A 23,467-nucleotide genomic window follows, 5' to 3' on the forward strand; every position below is an offset into this window, starting at 1 on the left:
AGACTGTGATAATAGAAAGAGATAGACTTTCATTTTGCTTATCCCACTGTTCCCTGAGGACGGCTTGATCTCCGTTGACCATCTTCCCTAATACAGTGCCTTCTGGTGTGCTGTTCCTCCACCTGCCCGGCAACAATCTTCTCTGTCCTTTCAAGGACACAATCCACCTCTCTCCCTGATCCTATGAGAGGTGATACATCCTCACCAGGAACTCGTTTCACTTCAGAGTCTCTGTTCCCAGCCAGTGTGGAGTCAAGTCATTTCCCCACTAGAGCAGGGGTTCCTTGAAGTGGGGGCAAGTGTCATCATCCAAAACTATCCCACCATCTGATTGAGTGTCTGGCACAAAGCAAATACCAAAAACCATTTTTCAAAGGCAGTTTTAAGCCAGCCTCTGCCTTTTCTATGTTCCCTGATAAACTGTGCTTTGGTGAATACCTTGGATGAGACTGAGAACAATCGGCAGCCTGGTGACTAGAAGCTGTTTTCCTTTCCCCAGAGCAACTGTGGTCCGAGTGGGCTGAGACCGGCCACTGAGGGTGCTGGGGGGTGACCTAGGGAGTCAGGGGCACGAGGGGAAGAAAGAAGTCGAGAGAAGCGTTCACTGTGTCTCTGCCCAGCCCACTCAGCCATCTCCTCACCATGCTGGGGCTGAGCCGCGTGGAGAGACCTCAAGTTCAAGACTGACACTGCGAGACCTTTCTCAAAAGGCCAGTCCGTCATTGCAGACCCAGGTTTCATGCTCCGGGAGCCAACTGATTTCTCAGAGCACTGTTTGTTCCGTGGGGCCAAGCGACACCAGGACATGCTGACCTTTACTCTGACTCAACTGAAAGTCTGCAGTAATACACCGTCAACCAGATTGGTGCTATCTGGCCCCTGCCCCCCTCCTCTCTCCTTTCCCTCCTCTCTTCCCCACCCCGCCACCCCCCGCCCTGCAGGGCTAACAAATTGTTACCATTCCATTGGTTCATCAAATAGTCATTCAGTGTCAGCCTTGTGCCAGTCGCTGTGCAAGGCGCTTGGACAGAAAGATGAAGACGTTCTCTGGTCCTCTTTCCACGCAGGAACACATGTGTCGCACTAGTGCAGGAGTCTCTCAGCTGTGGTCCCTGAGGCCCTTTTAGGGGATCTGTATTATTTTCATAAGAATACTGACTTTGTTTGCCCCTTTTACTCTCAATTTTCCATGTGTGTACCGTGGAATTTTCCAGAAGCTGCATGATGTGTGATATTACAGCATATAGAAATGGACATGAGAATCCAGTTGTCTGTGAAGTTAGACTTTTAAGAGGTTTGTCAACTTGTAAAATATGGTCATTCTTCTCAATGAAAATATACTTGTTTTTTACAAAAATGTTTTGTTATGTATTTATACATTTTAAATTTATGCATGTTATTGTTTCAAAGATAAGTCACTAAATAAATACTGTTAAAATGTCCCCATTTTAATTTCAAATTTGGTAATACAACCTAAATAGTGCTTCCCTGGTGGCTCAGACGGTAAAGAATCTGCCTGCAATGTAGGAGACCTGGGTTGGATCCCTGGGTTGGGAAAATCCCCTGGAGGAGGAAATGGCAACCCACTCCAGTATTCTTGCCTGGAGCATCCCCATGGATAGAGAAGCCTGGCGGGCTACAGTCCACGGGGTCACACAAAGTCAGACACAATTAAGCACAGCACAGCAGAGCCTAAATAAAAGTCTCTTATGGCCTTCAGTTCTTTTTTTAAACTTTTCATTTTGAGATCATTGTAGGTTCACATGCAATCATAGGAAATAATATGGCGAGATCTGTGTACCCTTCCTCCAGTTTCCCTGAATGGTAATGTCTTGCATAACTTTAGTACAATATCACAAACAGGAAACGGGCCCCTGCACCCCTCTTTTCCAGATTTCACCCATTTTCCTTGTATTTGTGAGTGTGTTCAATACTGTGCAGCTCTATCAGGCGTGTAGATTTGTGTAACCACCCCCGGAGTCAAGATACAGAGCAGTTCCATGACAAGGGTGCCTCAGTGCCCTTTTGTAGACACAGCCACCTCCTTCCCTCCCCTCCCTAACCCCTATTCTCCCACTCTATAATTTTTTCAGTTCAAGAATATTATATAAATGGAAAATTTCATTTACATTGTGTAACATTTTTGGGTTGGTCTTCTCAGTATAATTCCTTTGCAACCTATCCATGTAGTTGCAGGTGTTAATAGTGTGTTTCCTGCTACAACCTAGGACTGTTCGCACAGATGTGCCACCGTTTGTTTAATTGTTCTACATTAGGGTTGTTTCTGACTTCTGGCTATTATGAATAAAGTTGCTTTATGAATAGAGCTACTTTATTATGAATAAAGTACCTGAATGTTCATAATTCATGTACAGACTTTTGTATGAACATAAGTTCTCTTCTCTGGGATAAATGCCCCAAAGTACAGTTACTGGGTTGTATGGTAAGCACATGCTTAATTTTGTAACAGGTCACTGCAACTTTTCCTGAGTGGCTGTACCATTTACATTCCTACCAGGAATTTATGAGTGATCTGATTTCTCTGCATCCTTACCAGCATATAGTGTCATCAGTATTTTTTATTTTAGCCATTCTGATAGTTGTGTAGGGATATTTCATTGTGATATTAAGTTGTATTTCCTGATGGTAATGTTGAAAATACCTTCACGTGTTGTTGTTCCTTCCCTAAGTTATGTCCGACTCCTTGCCACCCCATAGATTGCAGCACACCAGGCTTTCCTGTCCTTCACTATCTTCCAGAGTTTGCGCGAATTCATGTCCATTGAGTCAGTGATGCTATCCAACCATCTCATTCTCTGCTGCCCCCTTCTCCTTTTGCCTCCAATCTTTCTCAGCATTGATGTAGGAGATAGATGGGCCAGGCCGCTGATGTTTGTCAAATGGAGCAAAGCTGGTTTTTGTCTGTAGCCAGTTTCTGTTTCCTTTCCTCCATTGATACAGAGGCAATAACTAACAGCGGAAATTTTTTTGCAGCAAAACAGAAATGAGTGAACAATCTTTGGCACATACCAGTCAACCAGGCCTACAAGAGTTAAACAATCTTGGTTATTCTTTAACTGTTACTACAAACAAATACTAGTAGCTGGACTTGTCTTTCACAGAGCTAATTACTCTCTGACTCCATATAGATTATACTCTGCCCCTGACATACTTTTCCCCCTACACTCTCTTGTAGCATTCTGCATTTTGGAAAGAAGGTCGTGGGCCAATAGCCTCAGGGACACAAGACCCAGTTGCTGAGTTGCCTGATGCCAGCTGTGGCCATTTAGAAATTTTGCAGGAGAGAAAATTAAGCCAGACCTTCAAGAGGATATAAAACCTCTTCCTCTTCCTGAGAAAGGAGGGCACAGTTCTTGAGGTATTAGCCTGAGATGTTTCCCTTTTGCCTGGTAAAAATAATAAAGCTATTCTTTTCTATTTCCTCCAAACTCTGTCTCCATATTTCAATTTGGCATTGGTGGACAGGGACCCAAGAGTTTGGCAACAGCATCAGGGTCTTTTCCAATGAGGCTGCTCTTCGCATCAGGTGGCCAAAGTATTGGAGCTTCAGCTTCAGCATCACTCCTTCCAATGAATATTCAGGGTTGATTTCCTTTAGGATTGACTGGTTTTATCTCCTTGCTTTCCAAAGGACTCTCAAGAGTCTTCTCCAGCACCACAATTTGAAAACATCAATTCTTTAGCTCTCAGCCTTTACATTCAGTTCTTACATCCATATGTGACTACTGGAAAAATCATAGCTTTGACTACAGGGACCTTTGTCAGCAAAGTGATGTCTCTGCTTTTTAATACCCTGTCTAGGTTGGTCATTGCTTTTCTTCCAAGGAGCAAGCATTATTTTTCATGCCTGCAATCCCTGTTTGCAATGATTTTGGAGCCAAGAAAATAAAATGTTACTGCTTCCACTTTTCCCCCTTCAATTTGCCATGAAATGGTAGGACCGGATGCCATGATCTTAGATTTTTGAATGTTGAGTTTTAAGCCAGCTTTTTCTGTCCTCTTTCACCTTCATCAAGAGGCTCTAGTTACTCTCCACTTTCTGCCATTAGAGTGGTATCATCTGCATATCTGAGGTTGTTGATATTTCTCCTGGCAATCTTGATTCCAGTTTGTGATTCATCCAGTCCAGCATTTCACATGATATACTCTGCATATAAGTTAAATAATCAGAGTGACAATATATACCCTTCTCATGTTTCTTTCTCAATTTTGAACTAGTCTGTTGTTCCATGTCTGATTCTAACTGTTGCTTCTTGTCCTGAATACAGGTTTATCAGGACACAGGTAAGGTAGTCTGTACTATCTTGGGTGGCCCCGCATGGCATGGCTCATAGCTTCATTGAGTTATGCAAGCCCCTTTGCCACAACAAGGCTATGATCCAGGAAGGAGTTTTTCACATGCTTATTTGCCAACTGTATACCTTTTCATTGCTATATCTGTTCATGTCTTTTGCCCATTTTCTAATTGGTTGGATTGTTTGTTTTCACTTTGGAGTTTTGAGAGTTCTTTATGTATTCTAGATACCAGGCCTTTGTCAGTTATGTGATCAGCAAATATTTTCTTGTAGTGTTTTTATCCCCTTCACATCACAGTCTCTTTCTTAGAACAAAAGGTTTTCATTTTGAATGATCCAATTTATCTTTTTTTTTTTTCTTTATGGATCATGCTTTTGGTGTTAAATCTAAGAACTCTTTACTCAGCCCTAGGTCCTCAAGATTTTCTTTTTTTTCTCTCTAAAAGTTTTGTAGTGTAACATTTTACATCCAATCTTTCATACATTTTGAGTTAATTTTTGTGTAAGTTGTGGGGTTTAGGTGAAGGTTCATTTGCTATGAATGTCAATAATTCCTAAGGGATCCTGGGACCAAAGATTTGAGAACTTCTACAATAATGTGTATAAGATACTCTGAAATAAGTAAGTGCAAAGAGCTATGGGAAGGTTAACTTTGAGCAAAGTAGTCCTGGAAGACTTCCCAAAAGAGGTGACATTTGAGTTCTGCTTTGAAGGATGGATAGGGTTATTGGTTTTCTGTCTCCCATATCCAGAGATATTCTCAGTGTTGGGGTTAATTTTAAAAGAGGGAGATGTGGAAAAGAAAGAGAAAGACCAAAAAAATCAGGCAGATTTCTTTTTGAGTACCTAAGTTACCTTCCCTAAGCCTCAGTTTTCTTATCTGCAAAATGGGGGAATTATTCTTTCTTTTCAAGGAAGCTGAAGATTAAATAAGTGTGTAAACGGGCACGCATGGTACCTGACACATGGTTGCCACTCTATGAACTACCTGCTACCCTACTTTCATGATTTCCTTTACCTTTTCTCCATGTGATGGGGTTAGATACTCCCTTTGATGTTCAGCCTATGCTTAATTTTATTCTTTCCCCCCATATTGCTCTAGATGAGTGATCCTCACAATTTAACTACATATCAACAGTCACAAAGCTAACACTCAATATTTAGTTGTGGAGAGGCTTTTAAAATGCAGATTGTAGAGTTTCTGATTTAGTAGGTCTATGGTAGAACCAGAGAATTTGCATTTCAACAAATTTCTGGGTGATCCTGATGTAGCTGGTCTGAAGACCACACTTTGAGAACCACAGCTTTAGATATTCCCTGTAATTATCTCAATAAATTGTATAGAAGGAATAAAAATATCCACATTCTACATGTCAGTAGATATTCAAGGAAATGGCTTGTTGTTTTTGTTTTTAAAAATTCATAGAAAACTGAACAGGAGACTTCTGTTTTTAAGATGGCTGAGTTTTGTTTTGGTTTTAACTTTGGCAAAAGAACATATAACATTAAATTTAGCATCTTTCACCCATTCTTCAGTGTGCAGTTCAGTATTGTTAAGCATATTTAAGAGTAGCTGAGCCTTGTGTCTATGCTCTTTTTATAAAATATAAAAGCCATTCCAGACCACAGGGCAAACGTGCAAGCACCCTCTCTATCTTTGATGAAACCAGGAGACAGCTCCAACCCTGAGACAGCATCCCGAGACAGTAACTTGGTTGGGGAGTGGCAAACGATTTGGCAAAATGGAGGAGTCAACCATCCTACCTAAGCAGGGGTGTGTATCCAGGAACAGCCCATTCACCCTGGAACCCCAGAAGGCTCAGGAGCTGGGAGAACCAGGTAGTGGAGGGAGTGGCGATGAGGCAGAGGATTGACCCAAAGTCTCTGCTGTGGGGTATTTTGACCCATTGCAGTCAGGCACTCACCCCTCAGAGGATACCTGGGATCGAATACTCTACAGAAACTGCATCTGAGAGGGCCCAGATTTAGTGGCCACAGTATAGGGAAAAAGTGAGGGCATGGTTGAGGCTAGACTGGGGCTTACGGATTGACTGAAAATCTGCACCCTGAATGATGACACCTTGAGTTCATTCCCAGACAAGCTCCAGAATATTTACATCTAAGCTTATTCAGCAACATGCCCTGCCCACCCCCACCCCCTTGCCACAAGGAGGGGATTTGAGCTTCCCTATATGAAGAAAACCAATTGCCTCAGAGAAGAGACTGGCTATTGTGGTGTTTGTGGCTTCTCGGAAAAATCTGACTTGGCACTTAATTACCCCGCAGTGAAGCACATCAGTTGTCAAGCTGTCTCCATGCTTGCCAAGCTTGCAGTCAGCTTTCACCTGCTTCGCTTTGAAATAAAGATCATTAGTCACTTAAGGTGAGTTTCTAGTCTGAACAAGAGAGACCAAAGAAAATACTGCTGCAGAGGCAATGCCTTGCTGTGACTGCCACCTTGACATTCTCTTGGCCTGTTTGGGCATCTGTGAATGAAGAATTGACTTTACATAAAGAATTCTTAACTGGAGATCCTTGGACAGTGGATGTCAGTTTCTGTGTGTGTGCATATGAGCTCAAATCTAAGGTAGCACTCACCAGGTCCCCAGGGGGTCTGAGATGCACTACGAAGTGATAAGCCACTTATTGACTGGATTTCTGAGCTCTCTCCCAGGGCTTATTCCTTGAGTATATTTTGCTCTCTTACACCTCGGGAACTCTGCACACACAGGTACTTTGATTGGAATACCTTTTCCTTCACAATGGAGTTAATTCCTACTCTTTCTTCTAGAGTCATCAGACATATTGGGTTTTCTGATTAGGAAGTCTTCCTTGACCTCAGCCTCCCTTCTGGGTTGGGTGACCCCTTGGGTTTCCTCAGACCTCTGTACACCATCCTCATTTCCCTTAGAGAGATGTGTCTGCTGCCTCTGGATGCAAAGGCCGCTCTTCTCTCAAGAGCCTGGCTGGAGAGCTGAGTGATAATATCCTAGCAGCACCCGCCTGCCCAGTCCCAGGGCAAAGCACTTGTTAATTGGGTTGAGAGCTGGACTGGATGGATGCTCAGGAGTAAATCAGCTCCGGCCTTTGTGATACACTTCAAAGCTCAGCAGAAGGCAGAGTGAGCTGACTGGAAAAAGGAACAGGGAAAGATAGGGCAATTATTAAAACTCTTTTTGCCTCTGTCCTTAGGTTACCTACTAGGCTGGGCTTACTGAGCCTCTTCTGAACACTGTGAACATGAACTTAAACTTGGTGAAGGAAAATCAAGGTCAAGGCAATACCTCCATCTTCTGATTCAGCCCTTCTAACATCTGTCAGGAGAAGAGTGAGAAGTGTCTGAGTTGGTCCAGCCTGAACCCACATGATATGTGGAACAGACATTTTATTTGGGGGTTGCCCTCTATCTGAACCCTTTTGCTGTATTTGGAAAGTTTCTCATGTTGTGAGTCTTCATGGAGGGCAGAGGCCACTTCATTTCTGTTACAGACTTTTTAATCTCTAACATTTCTGTTTCATTCTTTCTTAGAATTTCCATCTCTTTGCTTACATTGCCCATCTATTCTCGCAGATTGTCTACTTTTCCCATTAGAACCCTTAGCATATTAATCAAAGTTATTTTGTGTTCCCAGTCTGGTCTTTCCAACATCTCTGCTCTTTCTGAGTCTGGTTCTGATGTTTTGTCTGTCTCATCAAACTGTGTTTTTGCCTTTTAATATGCCTTATAGTTTTTTTTTGGTTGAAAGCCAACCTGCATAAAAGGAACTCTGGTAAACAGGTTTCTAGTGAAGTAGTGATAAGGTATAGGGTGAGGTGAAGCATTCCACAGTCTTATGAATGGGTCTCAGTCTTCTAGTGAGCCTGTGTCTCTGGGCCGTGAGCTTCATAAGCATGTCTCAGATTTTCCCTCCCTTAGATGGGGCAGAATGGGTAGAGAGGACTGGAGTTGGGTATTTTCCTTCCCCCAGGCCAATTAGGCTCTGATAAAACCCCAATAGGTTAGGCTCTGGTAAAACAGTTTCTCTTGAAGGCAGGTCTTTTTAAGAAGAACAGAATGCTCTAGCATATTTAAAAATACCATATATTTCCTCTTCCCCTGTCAGAGGCATTAAGGAATTTCTCTCTCACATTCACTGAAATTACAGTATTTACTGTGAGAGCTTGGTCAAGCTTCCAGAGGTGAAGTTCACAAAAGTGAGGGGTCCCCTGATAACTAGATTCCACTGGAGTTTGTATCTGTCAGTCTTATCCAGGTGGAGTCTCCAGCTATCTGTCCATTATAGTTCAGGTTTTCCTACCCAAGGTTTCTGTGGCGATTTCTGCTCCAGTAAGTCTAACTTTCTGTATCTGCCTGTCTCTTCAGTTCCGAGGGCTGAAATTTCCCCTGTGACCTCATTTCTCTTACAGTCCTAAGAAGAGATGTTGATTTTTTGGCTTCTTACTTTCTGTTAGGATAGTGACAACTTCTGAGTTTCTTATGTGCTAGACTGGAAACTGGAAGTCAGTGATTTTTTTTTTTTTTACATTATTTTCATTGTGGTAAAAAACACATAGCATAAAATTTATCATTTGAACTATTCTCAAGTCAATGATTCAGAGGCATTCAGTACATTCACAGTGTTACGCAACCATCACCACCATTCATCCTCAGAACTTTCTCATCATCCCAAACTGAAACCCTGTCTTCATTAAGCAATAACTCCCTGTTATGTAAAGTGCTAGCTTTTATATTATTCTTGATGCCATTGTTGTTATTATGTAGTGGTGGTGTTGTTCAGTTGCTCAGTGGTGTCTGAGTGTGATCTTTGTGACCCCATGGACTGCAGCATGTCAGGCTTCCCTATCCATCACCATTTCCTGGAACTTGCTCAAACTCATGTCCATCAAGTCGGTGATGCTATCCAACCATCTGGTTCTCTGTCATCCCCCTCCCCTCCTGCCTTCAATCTTTCCCAGCATCAGGGTCTTTTCTGAGTCTGAGTCAGCTCTTTGCATCAGGTGGCCAAAGTATTGGAGCTTCAGCTTCAGCAACAGTGCTTCCAAGAATATTTAGGGTTGATTTCCTTTGGGATTGACTGGTTTGATCTCCTTGTAGTCCAAGGGACTCTCAAGAGTTTTCTCCAACACCACAGTTCAAAAGCATCAATTTTTCAGCGCTCAGCCTTTTTTATGGTCCAACTCTCACATCCATACATGACTACTGGAAAATCCATAGCTTTGACTATATAGACCCTTGTCAGCAATGTCTCTGCTTTTTAATATGCTGTCTAGGTTTGTCATAGCTTTTCTTCCAAGGAGCAAGTGTCTTCTAATTTCATAGCTGCAGTCACCACCTGCAGTGATTTTGGAGCCCAAGAAAATAAAGTCTGTCACTGTTTCCATTGTTTCCCCACCTATTTTCCATAAAGTGATGGGACCAGATGCCATGATCTTAGTTTTTTGAATGTTGAGCTCTAAGCCAGCCTTTTCACTCTCCTCTTTCACCTTCATCAGATTATGTAGTGAAACTGCAATTGTTCTATTAGGTTGTTAGGCATCGTTCTCAAGAACATTTAGAGTGGGGCATCATAACTTAAAGAGATGGGAATACCAAACCACCTTACCTGCCTCCTGAGAAATCTGTATACAGGTCAAGAAGCAACATTTAGAACCAGACATGGAACAACAGACTGGTTCCAAATAGAGAAAGGAGTACATCAAGGCTGTATATTGTCACCCTGCTTATTTAACTTATATGTAGAGTACATCATGAGAAATGCTGGGCTAGATGAAGCACAAGCTGGAATCAAGTTTGCAGGGAGAAATATCAATAATCTCAGATATGCAGATGACACCACTCTTATGGCAGAAAGCAAAGAGAAACTAAAGAGCCTCTTGACGAAAGTGAAAGAGGGGAGTGAAAAAGCTGGCTTAGAGCTCAACATTCAAAAAACTGAGATCATGGCATCCGGTCCCATCACTTTATGGAAAAGCTGGAAGGAAAAGCTATGACAAACCTAGACAGCATATTAGAAAGCAGAGACATGACATTACCAACAAAGGTCCGTCTAGTATGTATGTGAGAGTTGGATCATAAAGAAAGCTGAGCACCAAAGAAAGAATTGCTCACTTTTGAACTGTGGTGTTGGAGAAGACTCTTGAGATTCCCTTGGACTGCAAGCAGATCAAACCAGTCAACCCTAAAGGAAATCAACCCTGAATATTCATTGGAAGGACTGATGCTGAAGCTGAAGCTCCAATTCTTTGGCCACCTGATGTGAAGATCTGACTCATTGGAAAAGACCCTGATGCTGGGAAAGATTGAAGGCGGGAGGAGAAGGGGACAACAGAGGATGAGATGGTTGGATGGCATCACTAACTCGATGGACGTGAGTTTGAGCAAGCTCTGGGAGTTGGTGATGGTCAGGGAAGCCTGGCGTGCTGTAGTCCTTGGGGTCGACAAGAGTTGGACATGACTGAGACACTGAGCTGAACTGAACTGACCATAACATACTTTTTGAAGGGAGCTGATGGGATCAACACGTTTTAAGAAGGAAGGGTCAGTGATCAGGACAAACTGGGAACTGAGTGTGATGTTGATGCTTCTTCAAGTCAGAGCTGAGGAAACTGCCCTGAAAGTCTGGCCTAAATAGAAACATTTATCAGTGTAAATGTAGTAGGTTCACATAAACTTCATATCAGCAGTTTTGTTTTATTGTTTCATCTGCCCAGGAATGGAACCTTGCAACTCCAGAGAGATGAGTGGGAAGATTCCATGAACTAATCTCATTTCCAAATGTAATTGACAAGTAACTAGGAAGCTCTCCTTCCAAATGCTATGTTAACAGAGTCATCCATCCTCTTGCCCATCTAGGTGGTCCAGCCTGCCACTGTGATGCATGTTCATTGCTTCAGCAATGGAGATGTAGTGGAGTTGGTACAACCTTTCTGGAGGACAGTTTGGCAATATGGATCAAAATTATTAATTTGCAGAAACTTTGGCCCAGCCATTTCATTTCAAGGATTTAATTTATCTCAAAAAAGTAATTGGATAAATGAGTAAGGATGTTTGCACAAAGATGTTCAAATGAGGTTGTGTTTATAGTTGTAAAAAATTGGAAACATTCTAAATGTCCAGCAATAGGGAACAGTTTATATCCATTATGGCATAAACAATGACATATTTAGTCTGGAACTGTTGCCAAAGTTGAGGCAGAGTTGTATGTAAGGGGAAACCTCCACAGTATTAAGGCTTATCCTGCAGAACATTTTCCTGGTTAATGTTTGCCCAGTAGAATGACTGTTCATTTATAGCACACAAACTTAGTGTATATGTGTCTCTTCATAGCAACTTTTTTTGGCAAATGTTTTTATAAGAAAGCATATCTACTGACATCCCTCTAACTCAATAGAGCATTTTAAACCAAATTACTTGGGAGAAAAATGTCTCATGTTTTATCCCAAATAAAATTGATAGCTCAGAATTACATGTAGAAGTATTGAAAAATTAAACAAGTGACCCAGAACCTCTAGTACTGAGAGATTGTGATTGATGAGTGCAGAGGTCACTGGGTGAGACTCCCAGGAAGGCCTTTGTAGAGGAACAGACCCCACTTTCTTGAGCCCTTTGGCCATTCTTCCTGCCTGGAACACTGACATGATGCCTAGAGGTACAGCAAACATTGAATAATTCTGTGGCTACAATGCTGAAGATGAAAGTCTTTGCACTCTGACAGAGAGGAAAGAAGGAAAGAGGAGGCATACCCAGGGCTCCTTGTTACATGAGACATACAAGCCTGCAGTCGTTCATTCCTCTTTTTTTCTTTTTAAAAAATCTTCACCTTTATTTATTTACTTTCTAATATTTATTTATTTTATTGAGCTGGGTCTTAGTTGTGGCATGTGGGATCTAGTTCCCTGACCAAGGAATGAACTCCAGCCCCCTGCATTGGGAGCCAAGAGTCTTAGCCACTGGACCACCAAGGAAGTCCCCATTCCTCTTTTTTCTTACCTTCTGTCATATACTTCCAAACACAATCCTGATACAATTGTTTTCAGCTCCCTCTTTCTCTTTCTAACAACAGATGATAAAAATCATGTACCAATAAATATATCTGGCTAACGAAATAAAAGAATATATAATTTAAAAAGTCAACGGAGTGATAACAAAGCATTTGTGCACCTTGGCTGTCATTAGCAGAGAGAGAGGCCATGTTACCATACCCTTAGCAAATGTCTAACAACAAGTTTGTTGATGATCTGGAAGTAATGCTAAGCATCTTACAACCTAATGTGTATAGTTTTAAAAAAACATGTGTCACCGTTCACCTGAAACCATCACATTTTGTTAATCGGCCGTACCGGCAAAATAAAAGTTTCGAAAAAATGTATGTGGTGTGTGTGTGTGTGTGTGTGCGCGTGTGTGTGTGGCTATACGGCAAAATAAAAGGTTCAAAAAAATGTATGTGTGGTGTCTGTGTGTGTGTGTGTGTGTGTATACATTTTACTGAGTTTTAGTAAAATTTCAGGCAATTGGTTGAGGTTTTTGAGCTAATATGTGTATGATTTTTCCTATTCAATATAATGGAAATAGGTTTCCTTTCAGCATTTTCATTAAGAATACCTTTTTTTTTAGGACCTGATTACTGATACTGAGTGAGACATGCCAGGTCTGGAGGGGACCCTGCTGCCCTGAAGCCAATTCCTATTTGCATAGGCTCTCCTGTCCCCAGTTCCAGTTTCACCCTCTCCCTCCCTCAGGGCCCTGAATCTGCCTATCTGCTGGTCTTTGAAGGTGCTCTCTAGACCCTGACCTCAGCTGGCACTTGCTCCTGAAGCTGTGCGGAGACTTCCCCTTTCTAGGATCTCTCTCCCTTCTGCCCTCCAGTGGCCCTAATCTGGGGAGAGTAGCTACTTTCCAGATTCCCTGCTGGAGCCCGGCAATTGCCTGGCCAGTTTTTTTTTTTTTTTTTAATTAATAAATTTATTTACCTCCACCAAACTATGGTGGAGGTAATGAAGATAACCTCCTTCAAAAGATCCCATGCACGTACTGCTACACTCAGCGCCCCCAACCCTGCAACATGCCACCACCAACCACATCTCTGCTACGAAGTGAGGTAATAAGATTTCATTAATGTTTCTACCATTTTAAGTTACATACAGCCAGAAGTCCATATAGCCATACAGCTGCTGGATCATCTAAAAAGCAAGAGAGTTCCAGAAAAACATCTATTTCTGCCTTATTGGCTATGCCAAAGCCTTTGACTGTGTGGATTACAATAAACTGTGGAAATTTCTGGAAGGGATGGGAATACCAGACCCCCTGACCTGCCTCTTGAGAAATCTGTATGCAGATCAGGAAGCAACAGTTAGAACTGGACATGGAAAAACACACTGGTTCCAAATAGGAAAAGGAGTACATCAAAGCTGTATATTGTCACCCTGCTTATTTAACTTCTATGCAGAGTACATCATGAGAAGCTGGGCTGGAAGAGGCGCAAGCTGGAATCAAGATTGCCAAGGGAAATATCAATAACGTCAGATATGCTGATGATACCACCCTTTAAGGCAGAAAGTGAAGAGGAACTAAAGATCCTCCTGATGAAACTGAAGGAGGACAGTGAAAAAGTGGCTTAAAGCTCAACATTCAGAAAACTAAGATCATGGCATCCGGTCCCATCACTTCATGGCAAATAGAGGGGGAAACAGAGGAAACAGTGTCAGACTTTATTTTCTTGGGCTCCAAAATCACTGCAGATGGTGATTGCAGCCATGAAATTAAAAGACGCTTACTCCTTGGAAGGAAAGTTATGACCAAACTAGATAGCATATTAAAAAGTAGAGACATTACTTTGCCAACAAAGGTCAGTCTAGTCAAGGCTATGGTTTTTCCAGTAGCCATGTATGGATGTGAGAGTTGGACTATAAAGAAAGCTGAGCACAGAAGAATTGATGCTTTTGAACTGTGGTGTTGGAGATGACTCTTGAGAGTCCCTAGGACTACAAGGAGATCCAACCAGTCCGTCCTAAACGAAAACAGTCCTGAATATTCATTGGAAGGACTGATGTTGAAGCTGAAGCTCCAATACTTCAGCCACCTGATGTGAAGAACTGACTCATTTGAAAAGACCCTGATGCTGGGAAAGATTGAGGGTGGGAGGAGAAGGGGACAACAGAGGATGAGATGGTTGGATGGCATCACTAACTCGATGGACGTGAGTTTGAGCAAGCTCTGGGAGTTGGTGATGGACAGGGAGGCCTGGCATGCTGCAGTTCATGGGGTCGCAAAGAGTTGGACATGACTGAGGAACTGAACTGAATTGAACTGAACTGATTATCTCACTTAAGTTGAGTAGAGTATTTCCACAGTTGGCTGAGCTGGCACCACAAAATGACATCATAAAGAACTTAAATCCTTTCCATAGTCCTGCTCTGCCATCTCCAGGTCATTGCCTCATCCTCTTAGTTTCATTCCCCACATGATCTCAGGATGACTGTCATTTTTCAAGGAGTGTCATTCTGCTGTTAGTGTGTAGAGGCAACAAAAACCTTAAGCATACCCTTCTCTGAGATTGAGGAAAACTTCCCCAGAACCTCCATCAACTTTCCTGTCATTGCTCATGGCAAGAACTGGGTTATGTGTCCGCAGGCCAATTTTGAGTAGTGTCTCTGAGTATTGGGGCTTTGTATGTATTAGTATTTTTAATTCCCTAGGTATTTTTGATGGGCAGCAGGGGTCAGAACCACTCTTTTACATTAAACATAATTCACCTTCTGGAGCTAGAGAAGGGGCTATTTTCCCTGAAGCACGTGGCCATTAGACACCAGGAGAATAGTAAGGTTGTTAGCAAGGAAAATGATGGAAATTGTTGTGTAGGCAAATGATAGTGGTTGACATTTAGGGTGTGCTCCTATTTCATGTGTAATATGACATATATGCCAAGAAAAAACTGTGGAAGATCATGGATCAAAATTGGGTTTCTCTGGTGGCTCAGATGGTAAAGTATCTGCCAGGAATGCGGGAGACCTGGGTTCGATCCCTGGGTTGGAATATCCCCTGGAGAAGGAAATAGCAACCCACTCCAGTATTCTTGCTTGGAAAATTCCATGGACGGAGGAGCCTGGTAGGTTACAGTCCATGGGGTCTCAAAGAGTTGGACACGACTGAGCAGCTTCACTTTCACTTTGTGATGAGCGAGAGAATTAATTATAGCTGATTTCCACTTAGTTGAACTTTTACCATGAACATTAGTCACAATCAGAAAAACAATGAAGATACATGCATTTTGGGGAAAATATTTTTTTTTAAAGATAAAAAAGCCATTGTGAGGAATGAAATGCTGTTTTTTCCTCTGTGGGGTAACCACTATGGAACAAGCCCTGTTTCTTGTTCAGCAGCTTGTTGCTAGGAGCTTAGAATTTATTACTGACCTAGTAAGGATACTTCTCTTTCCCACCTGACCAGAAGAAAAATAAACTCTCATCTGGACAGTCTCATTTCCTTTGCCAGTGATTGGGTTAAGCCAGGACCTATGATGAGGTTGTAGCCATTAAAATGTCAGGAGGCATCAGCTGGGGGTATGGTGTGTGTTTCTAGGAAATATTTCTTTACTTTTCAAAAGACTCAGGAGAAAAGGGTCTCTTCTTCCCCCAAACATATTCTTGACTATATATGATGTCTGGATATTGCAGCCATCATCTTATGATTACGTGGGGACAAAGTCCACATGCTAGGGATGACAGGGTGAAAATCCTTGGTAACGCTTTTAAACCTTAAGTATAATTTCATGCAATAAATTACAAAACTCTTAAGTGTACAGTTTGGTTTGTACCAAAATTTTGTTTATACACATCCATGTAACCACTACAAGATCAAGATACAGAACATTTCTAGTACTTCAGAGAGCTCTCTCCTGCCCCTTTCCAGCCAATAGTCAATAGCCAACACCTACTGTACTGATTCCTATCTTCATACATTATTTAACTGTTCTTGAACATCACATGAATGGATTCATACAGTACATATTATTCTGTACAAGGCTTCTTTGCTCAATGTTTTCTTTGACATTCATTCATGTTTTTATGTACGTCAATAGCTTATCAAACCACTGCGTGATATTCCATTGGTACCACAATTTATCCACTTCCTGTTGATGGGCATTTATTTCCAGGTTTTGGCTGTTATTTTTTTTTTAAAGGTGCTATGAACTTCTGTGCACCTATCTTTGAGTGAATATATGTCCTTATTTCTCTTGCGCATATACCTAGGAGTGAAACTGCTAGGACTTGGGATAAACAGCTATTTATTTAGCTTTAGTTAGATACAGCCAAACAGTTTTCCAGTGTGGTTTAACCAATTTACATTTCCACCAGACGTGTGAGATTTCCAATTGTTCTACTATCTCAGCAACACTTGGTATAGTCAGTCTTTGATTTTGTCCATTCTGGTGGATGAATAGTAGTATCTGATTATAGTTTAGTTTGCATTTCCCTGAAGACCTTTTCAAGTGCCTTTTGGTCATTTCCTCTCCTAAGAGGTACCTGTTTAAGTCTTTTCCTCTTCTTAAAATTGGGTTGTTTTGTCTTCTGCTATCAATTTGTAGGAGTTTGTTTACATTCTGCATATAAGTCTTTGGTCATATGTATGAAATGCAAGTATCTTCTCTCAGTCTGTAGATTGCTTCTTCAGTTGCTTAATAATGTGTTCTGATGAGTATAAGTCCTTTATAAGTATAAGTATATTTAATTAAGTATCTTCTCTCAGTCTGTAGATTGCTTCTTTAGTTGCTTAATAATGTGTTCTGATGAGTATAAGTCCTTTATAAGTATATTTATAAGTATATTTATTTATAAGTGTAAGTATATTTTATGAAGTTCAAATGATCAATATTTTTAGTATGGTGTTTTTTGTGCTCTGTTTTGGAGGTATTTGCTTACTCTCAAGATTATAGAGATATTTTCCTCTTTTCCTCCTCAAGCCTGATTCGTTTTAACATTTATATTTAGGTTGGTGATCCATACAACATTAATTTTTAGGTACAGTGTTGGGTAAAGATTGATTTTTCTAATACATATTATTTTCTGTATGGATACCCAGTTTCTCTAGCATCACTAATTGCAGTGTCACCCTTGCTATAAATCAAATGAACATGCATGTTTTGCTCTATTCCTGGACTCCCAATTCTGTTCCATTGGTCTATTTATCTATCCTTGTATCAATACCACCCTGGTTTAATTATAGCTTGATATTAAGCATTCATATCTGGTGATGTATGTTCTTCTTCAAGATTGTATAGGTTGCTCTAGGTCCTTTGTATTCCCATATAAGTTTTAGAATTGACTTTATAATTTCTAACATAAACTTAGGAAATTTGATTGTGATTGTAATAAGTCTGTAAGTCAATATAAGGAGGATTGATCTAACAATATTGTCTTCCAATCCATTTATTTATATCTTCTTGATGGCTTTATTGAACATCTGATTTTATCTACTCAACCATGGAGTTACCATACCTTTTTCTTGTTATTATAAACAAGATTATATAAATGTAATATATATATGTTCATTACTGCTTAAGGCATTTTTTCTGGTTACTTGCAGCTAAAAACATCCCAAGTGATATAACATTCTTGCTCTGTGGTGTGATGGACTGATTAAGTAGAAGGCTTGAATCAGTGCTGCTCCCTATGTGGCCATGGTAAGTCACCTAACCTCTCTGGGCCTATTTCCTTACCCATGGAAATCTCATAGGGTTGGAAAGTTCTTCTCTTTTTCACAAACTAGTAAACTCTGACTCATATTTTTTGTCTCAATTTAAGTCTCATTTTCTTTGGGATGTCTCTTCTGATTCTCCCAGTAAACTTAGATATTTTTTTCTATGCATGCCTTTCAAAGCAATCAGTACACTGTAATATCATTGTTTGCATACTTGTCTCATCAGTACCTTACTAATGAGGGGACAGAGGGTGCCCTAAAGGGCTTAACTGAAGAGAGTTTAATGAAGGGACAATTATAGAGGAATAGACAGGATTAAGGAAATCCACACAGGATGATGAGGAACCCCAGGGACTAGCCACGGAGGCAAGTCATTACCATTCTTGGGTCTGAAGGATTGAGATAAAGGAAGTATTATTGGATCACAGTGAGATCTGTAGCTATGGGGGAGGGGCTGTCCGACAGATGCTATGAGCTATAGGGGAACATAGCCATTGGGAGAACCATGGGCAGTTAGAGAGGGGAAAATAAATACCCCATCCCCTCTGTCATCCTTCGATTTCCTTCAGCTCTTTTAGTCAACCCAACCGGAGAGAGAAGGCAAGAGTTCAGGTGATATAGTTGTAGAGATCAGCCTCCTGGGGCACAAAATAAAGCAGCAAGAGGCAGAGAATGGATATAGGAGAAGAAATAGGTAATAATTAGTATACTCACCTTCAGCATAAACTTCTTGAGAAAGGACTGAAAAATAATGTTACCATAGTTTTTCATACACCTGTTAACAAAAATCTAAACATATCAGAAAATAAAAGGCCCTTACTTCCTGCATAGCTCAGTTGGTAAAGTATCTATCTGCCTGCAATGAGAGAGATCTGGGTTCAATTCCTGGGTCAGGAAGTTCCCCTGGAGAAGGAAATGGCAACCCACTCCGGTATTCTTGCCTAGAGAATCCCATGGACAGAGGAGCCTGGCAGACTACAGTCCATGGGATCTCAAGAGTCGGGCAAGACTTAGTGCTCTTTCTTTCTTTCTTTATAATGCTGAGAAATAACAATAGCTAACTATTTGTTTTATACCATTTCAGACTTAATGTACACGCATACTTCCCACATAGCACTAGTGTAAAGAACCTGCCTGCCAATGCAGGAGACATAAGAGATGTGGGTTCAATCCCTGGGTTGGGAATATCCCCTGGTGAAGGGAATGGCAACCCACCCCAGTATTCTTGCCTGGAGAATCCCATGGACAGAGAAGACTGTCGGGCTACAGTCCCTGGGGTCGCAAAGAGTCAGACACGACTGAAGTGACTTAGCATGCGCACTGAATATGTAGGTCTGTGGAATATTGTATTTCCAAAAATGACCACAGCAATATTTCTGATCTTGAGTGGTCTTTCTGATACTGGCACTCCCCATCACGAAGTCAATGTGTATGCTCTCTCTTTGAGCCCGGGGAGGGCCTTGTGATGGTCTTGACAGATGGGATGAGGCAGAAATGATGCTGCATGGCTTCCAAGCCCAGGTCATAAAAGGCAAAATGGATTCGCCTGGAAATCTCTTTCTCTCTGGATGCTTACCACGTGAACACACCACCACGTTGTGAGGAAGCCCAGGGCACATGAAATGCCATGTGCAAGCATTCTGGCTGGTTGCCAGCTGAGGTCCCAGCTGACATTCAGCATTAATTGCTGGATGAGTGAAAGGATAGGCCTCTAGATGACCCCAGCTTCCAGGCTTTGAGCCACTTCAGCTGATGCTGCAGGAGCCAAAGCCTGTATCTCCATCAAGCCCAGCTCAGATGGAAGGTTTGTGAGCACAGTAAATGTTGTGTGTGTTTTCTAAGCCATTGAGATTTTGAGTGCTTTGTTACATAGTAATAATAACTAGAATAGAGGCAATATTAGAAAGTTATGATCTCAGGCTGTAGCACTAGACTTCTCGGTTTCAAGGTGACCTCTATCACTTATTCCCTGTGTAGTATTTGGCAAGTTTCTCGAATTCAAATCCTCAGTTTCTTCATCTGTAAAATGGGAATAATATTAAAAGTCTTACAGAGTTGGATTGGTCTACAAAACAATCAGCTTAGTTCTCAGCACATATTAAATTATTATTATTATTGATCACCAATTCCCTCAAAGACCACCAGAAAAAACTTGATGATTGAACAAAATTAAGTATATTAAACTTACCACAGAAAGGGAGAATAACACCTTGAAAAAAGTCTCAGTAGTATCTTCAAGTGAAGACATTAAGGAATGATACTTGTAAGTATCATTGTAAGGGTTTTGAAGGCTGCATTGAATGGTTTTAAGGTGGGTCACACAAGGCAAGTAACTGATTGGGACTGGGCAGAATTTATGACATAAGAGCTTCAGATTGGTGAACACAGAAGGGCAAGGGCCTTAAAGTGAGTCTAGATGAGCAAGTTTTCTGTTTTGATAAGTAAAGTGTTTAATTTTTCTCTGTCTTATCTTCAAAGAATGGGTACTTCTTGGAGCAAACCCCTAAACTATTACTTGGTCTTAGTATTATTTAACAGTAGAACAGAAAAGTGTGTTGCTTTCAGTTCTCATTAATATAATTATTTTTTTCATGGAAAAGGGCTCATAGTCTTCCCAACTCATTACATTGAAATGTTCCTTTTCATTGAACAACATATCTTGGATATCTTTCCTTAGAACATATCAGTTAATTTCATTCTTTTTAACATCTGCTTGGTATTCACTGGTACAGCTGCATTGTGAGTTGTTTGCCCTTTCATATATCAACAGATCCTTGGTGTGTATGTGTAGTAGGGTGGGGGAGTCCCAGACCCTCAGAACAATGTCTGGCATAGAGTAGGCATCAGAAAGAGTTTGGTGTTGAAAGGAGAGTGTACCAGAAGTCTGTAAAACGCCATATACATGTAAGGTAAGGATGGACGGTTGGACTCCCCTGTTACTGCATCTTATCCCATCCCGCTTTTGTCCCCTGTGTTAGGAATCATCTCAGGTTGCACACAGCATGAAAGAGGTCTGGAAGTCCTTATATGCTCACAGTGAGGAATGAGGGAGATTGCTGAGAGGCATGAGCCACAGTGAGTGTGAAGAGCTACTGTATGGTAGCCAGCCGAGGCAGAGCTGGATGGAGGATGCAGCTGAGGCTCAGAGGTGCTCAGGTGCCCAGGAGAGAGGCGGTGGCATTGGGTCAAGGCCAGTGAGAACAGATCACAAGTTTTAGTGGCTGCAGGCTTTAACAACTCATGACAAGCAGGCAGGGCAAGGGGTACCTCATGAAACCAGCAAGGACTCAAAAGCAGTAGGAGGGCCACCTCTCCCCATTGCCATGAGGACATTTCCTTACATCCAGATGTTGTCTTCAGAAGGAAGCCAAAGAGGAAACAATCTGAAGAAAAAAATGGCAGCCCCATGGCAGTTTTAAATTAAAAACCAGATAAAACATTTATGAAAATGAAACTGATACAAAATAAAAATATAGGTTTTACAACCAGAGGTGTTAACACACTAATAAGGGACATTTGGAAAGAGGTGGGGCATTCCCACCCCCCACAACTTTTTGTCCTGAAAATTTTCAAACAGAAATGTAAAAAGAATAATTGAACAAATACACATACATCCATCACTTAGATCTCTCAATTGTTATGGGGATTTTTTTGGCCATAGTTGTTTTATCTATTTTCTCTGAAGTAATTTACAGTAAATTACAAACAGTCTGACATTTCACCCCAAATACATCTCTGAAAAATAAGAACATTTTTCAGCATAATGCGGGGGTATTTTTGGACAACAGTGGGGAATGCTCCTGGAGGCAACATGGGTGAGGGACAGTGCTGGGTTCACCTCAGCTCAGGGAAGAATTGTCTACCCAAAGCTCTGACAGCATCATCTTGTGGAAAGCCTGCTCCGCAGAAAGACACACTTGTGTGGCAGTGTGTGTGTGTGTGTGGGAGGGGGCAGTGCAGGTAGGACAGGTGCTATCCTATATTTATTCATAAAAGTCACACACAAACTGAGAAGATATTAGGTGTGTGTGTATGTTTTTTTGTGTGTGTGTGTTAGTCGCTCAGTAATGCCTGACTTTGCGACCCCATGGACCATAGCCCTCCAGGCTCCTCTCTCCGTGGAATTCTCCAGGCAAGAACACTGGAGTGGGTTGTCATTCCCTTCTCCAGGGGACCCTCCCAACCCAGGGATCAAACCTGGGTCTCCTGCATTGCAGACAGATTCTTTACGGTCTGAGCCACCAAAAAAGGTGCTCTAAGATATGAGGACATACATGCAACAAGATTATAAAGAAATAGCAGGAAAAAAAAATCACCTATAATCCTACCCTCCAGCATCAACCACTGTGAACACTTTGCCTTATTTCCTTCTAGTCTCTATCTTTTTACATAGTTGAGATCAAACCATGTTTGATGAGATCATACATATTCAGTTTCTATCTTAGACTTCTATCAAAAGTCTCTTGACTCCTGTCCACTCACCACCACCTAGTAGGTTGAGGGCCTGGGGAGTTTCTGAAATCTCTGGATTTCAGAAATCCCTGGAGAGATCTGTTTCTGAAATGAACATTATGCCACATTTTAAATAATGAGCCTGACTGTGCTTAGTCGCTCAGTCGTGTCCTACTTTTTGTGACCCCAGGGACCATAGCCTGCCAGGCTCTTCTGACCATGGTGATTCTCCAGGCAAAAATACTGGAGTGGGTTGCCATTTCCTCCTCCAGGAGATCTTCCAAACCCAGGGATCAACGATCAAACCCAGGTCTCCTGCATTGCAGGCAGATTCTTTACCGCCTGAGCTACCAGGGAAGCCCTGATGAGCCTGCTTGGTGGCTTGTTAATTTACCCTACTCTAACTGTTTGTGACCTCAATTAATCCTCAGGGAGACTTTATGAGGTAGAGTTTATCATGCTCATTTTCCAGGTGAGACATCCAAGGCTGAGGGAGTGAAGGAAGCTACCTAGAGGTTCCATAAACTATAAGCTTCTCTACTCTGACGTACAGCCCCTAATACAATGATCAGCTCCCTGACCAGCTCTGAGGAGTGGGAGACAGGGATACTGGGGATGAGGAGCAGACTCTTCACCCAGGGTTCTTGGGAAATGAGAGACTCACAGACTCTCTTCTGGGGAATCCTAAACAGCAAGTAGGATTTATCCAGTTTTTTGGGGGTGTGTGTGTGTCTCTCTCTCTTTCCCCTTTTGGTCATCTACATGTCTGTTGGAGCATGGTTTAGGAAAGAAGAGTTCACCTGTTTATGTCTGTGTATGTGTGCCTGGGGCCAGTACTGGAGTGAAAACACAAACTATTTGTAATAAATTAAAGGTGGCTGCAAATTCTTTGACATTCTTTCCATTCAAGAGGAGGGATCTATGTGCCTCCCCTTGAGTCTGGCAGGTTCAATGATTACTTGACTAACAGAATGCAGTAGAAGTGAAATTGTGCCTGTTTGTG

General features: G+C 41.6%; 1 protein-coding gene across 1 annotated transcript in view; it reads left to right on the plus strand.

Moving 5' to 3' along the window:
• PDYN (prodynorphin) overlaps positions 1-23,467 on the plus strand; it is a 105,493-nt gene that overhangs the window by 17,195 nt on the left and 64,831 nt on the right. Inside the window, exon 3 of the mRNA XM_043479006.1 lies at positions 17,899-17,995. The gene's annotated coding sequence lies outside the window, so the exon portion shown is untranslated. The remainder of the gene's footprint in view (positions 1-17,898; positions 17,996-23,467) is intronic.

This window comes from Cervus canadensis, chromosome 10 (genome assembly GCF_019320065.1).
Source record: "Cervus canadensis isolate Bull #8, Minnesota chromosome 10, ASM1932006v1, whole genome shotgun sequence".
NCBI lineage: Eukaryota > Metazoa > Chordata > Mammalia > Artiodactyla > Cervidae > Cervus > Cervus canadensis.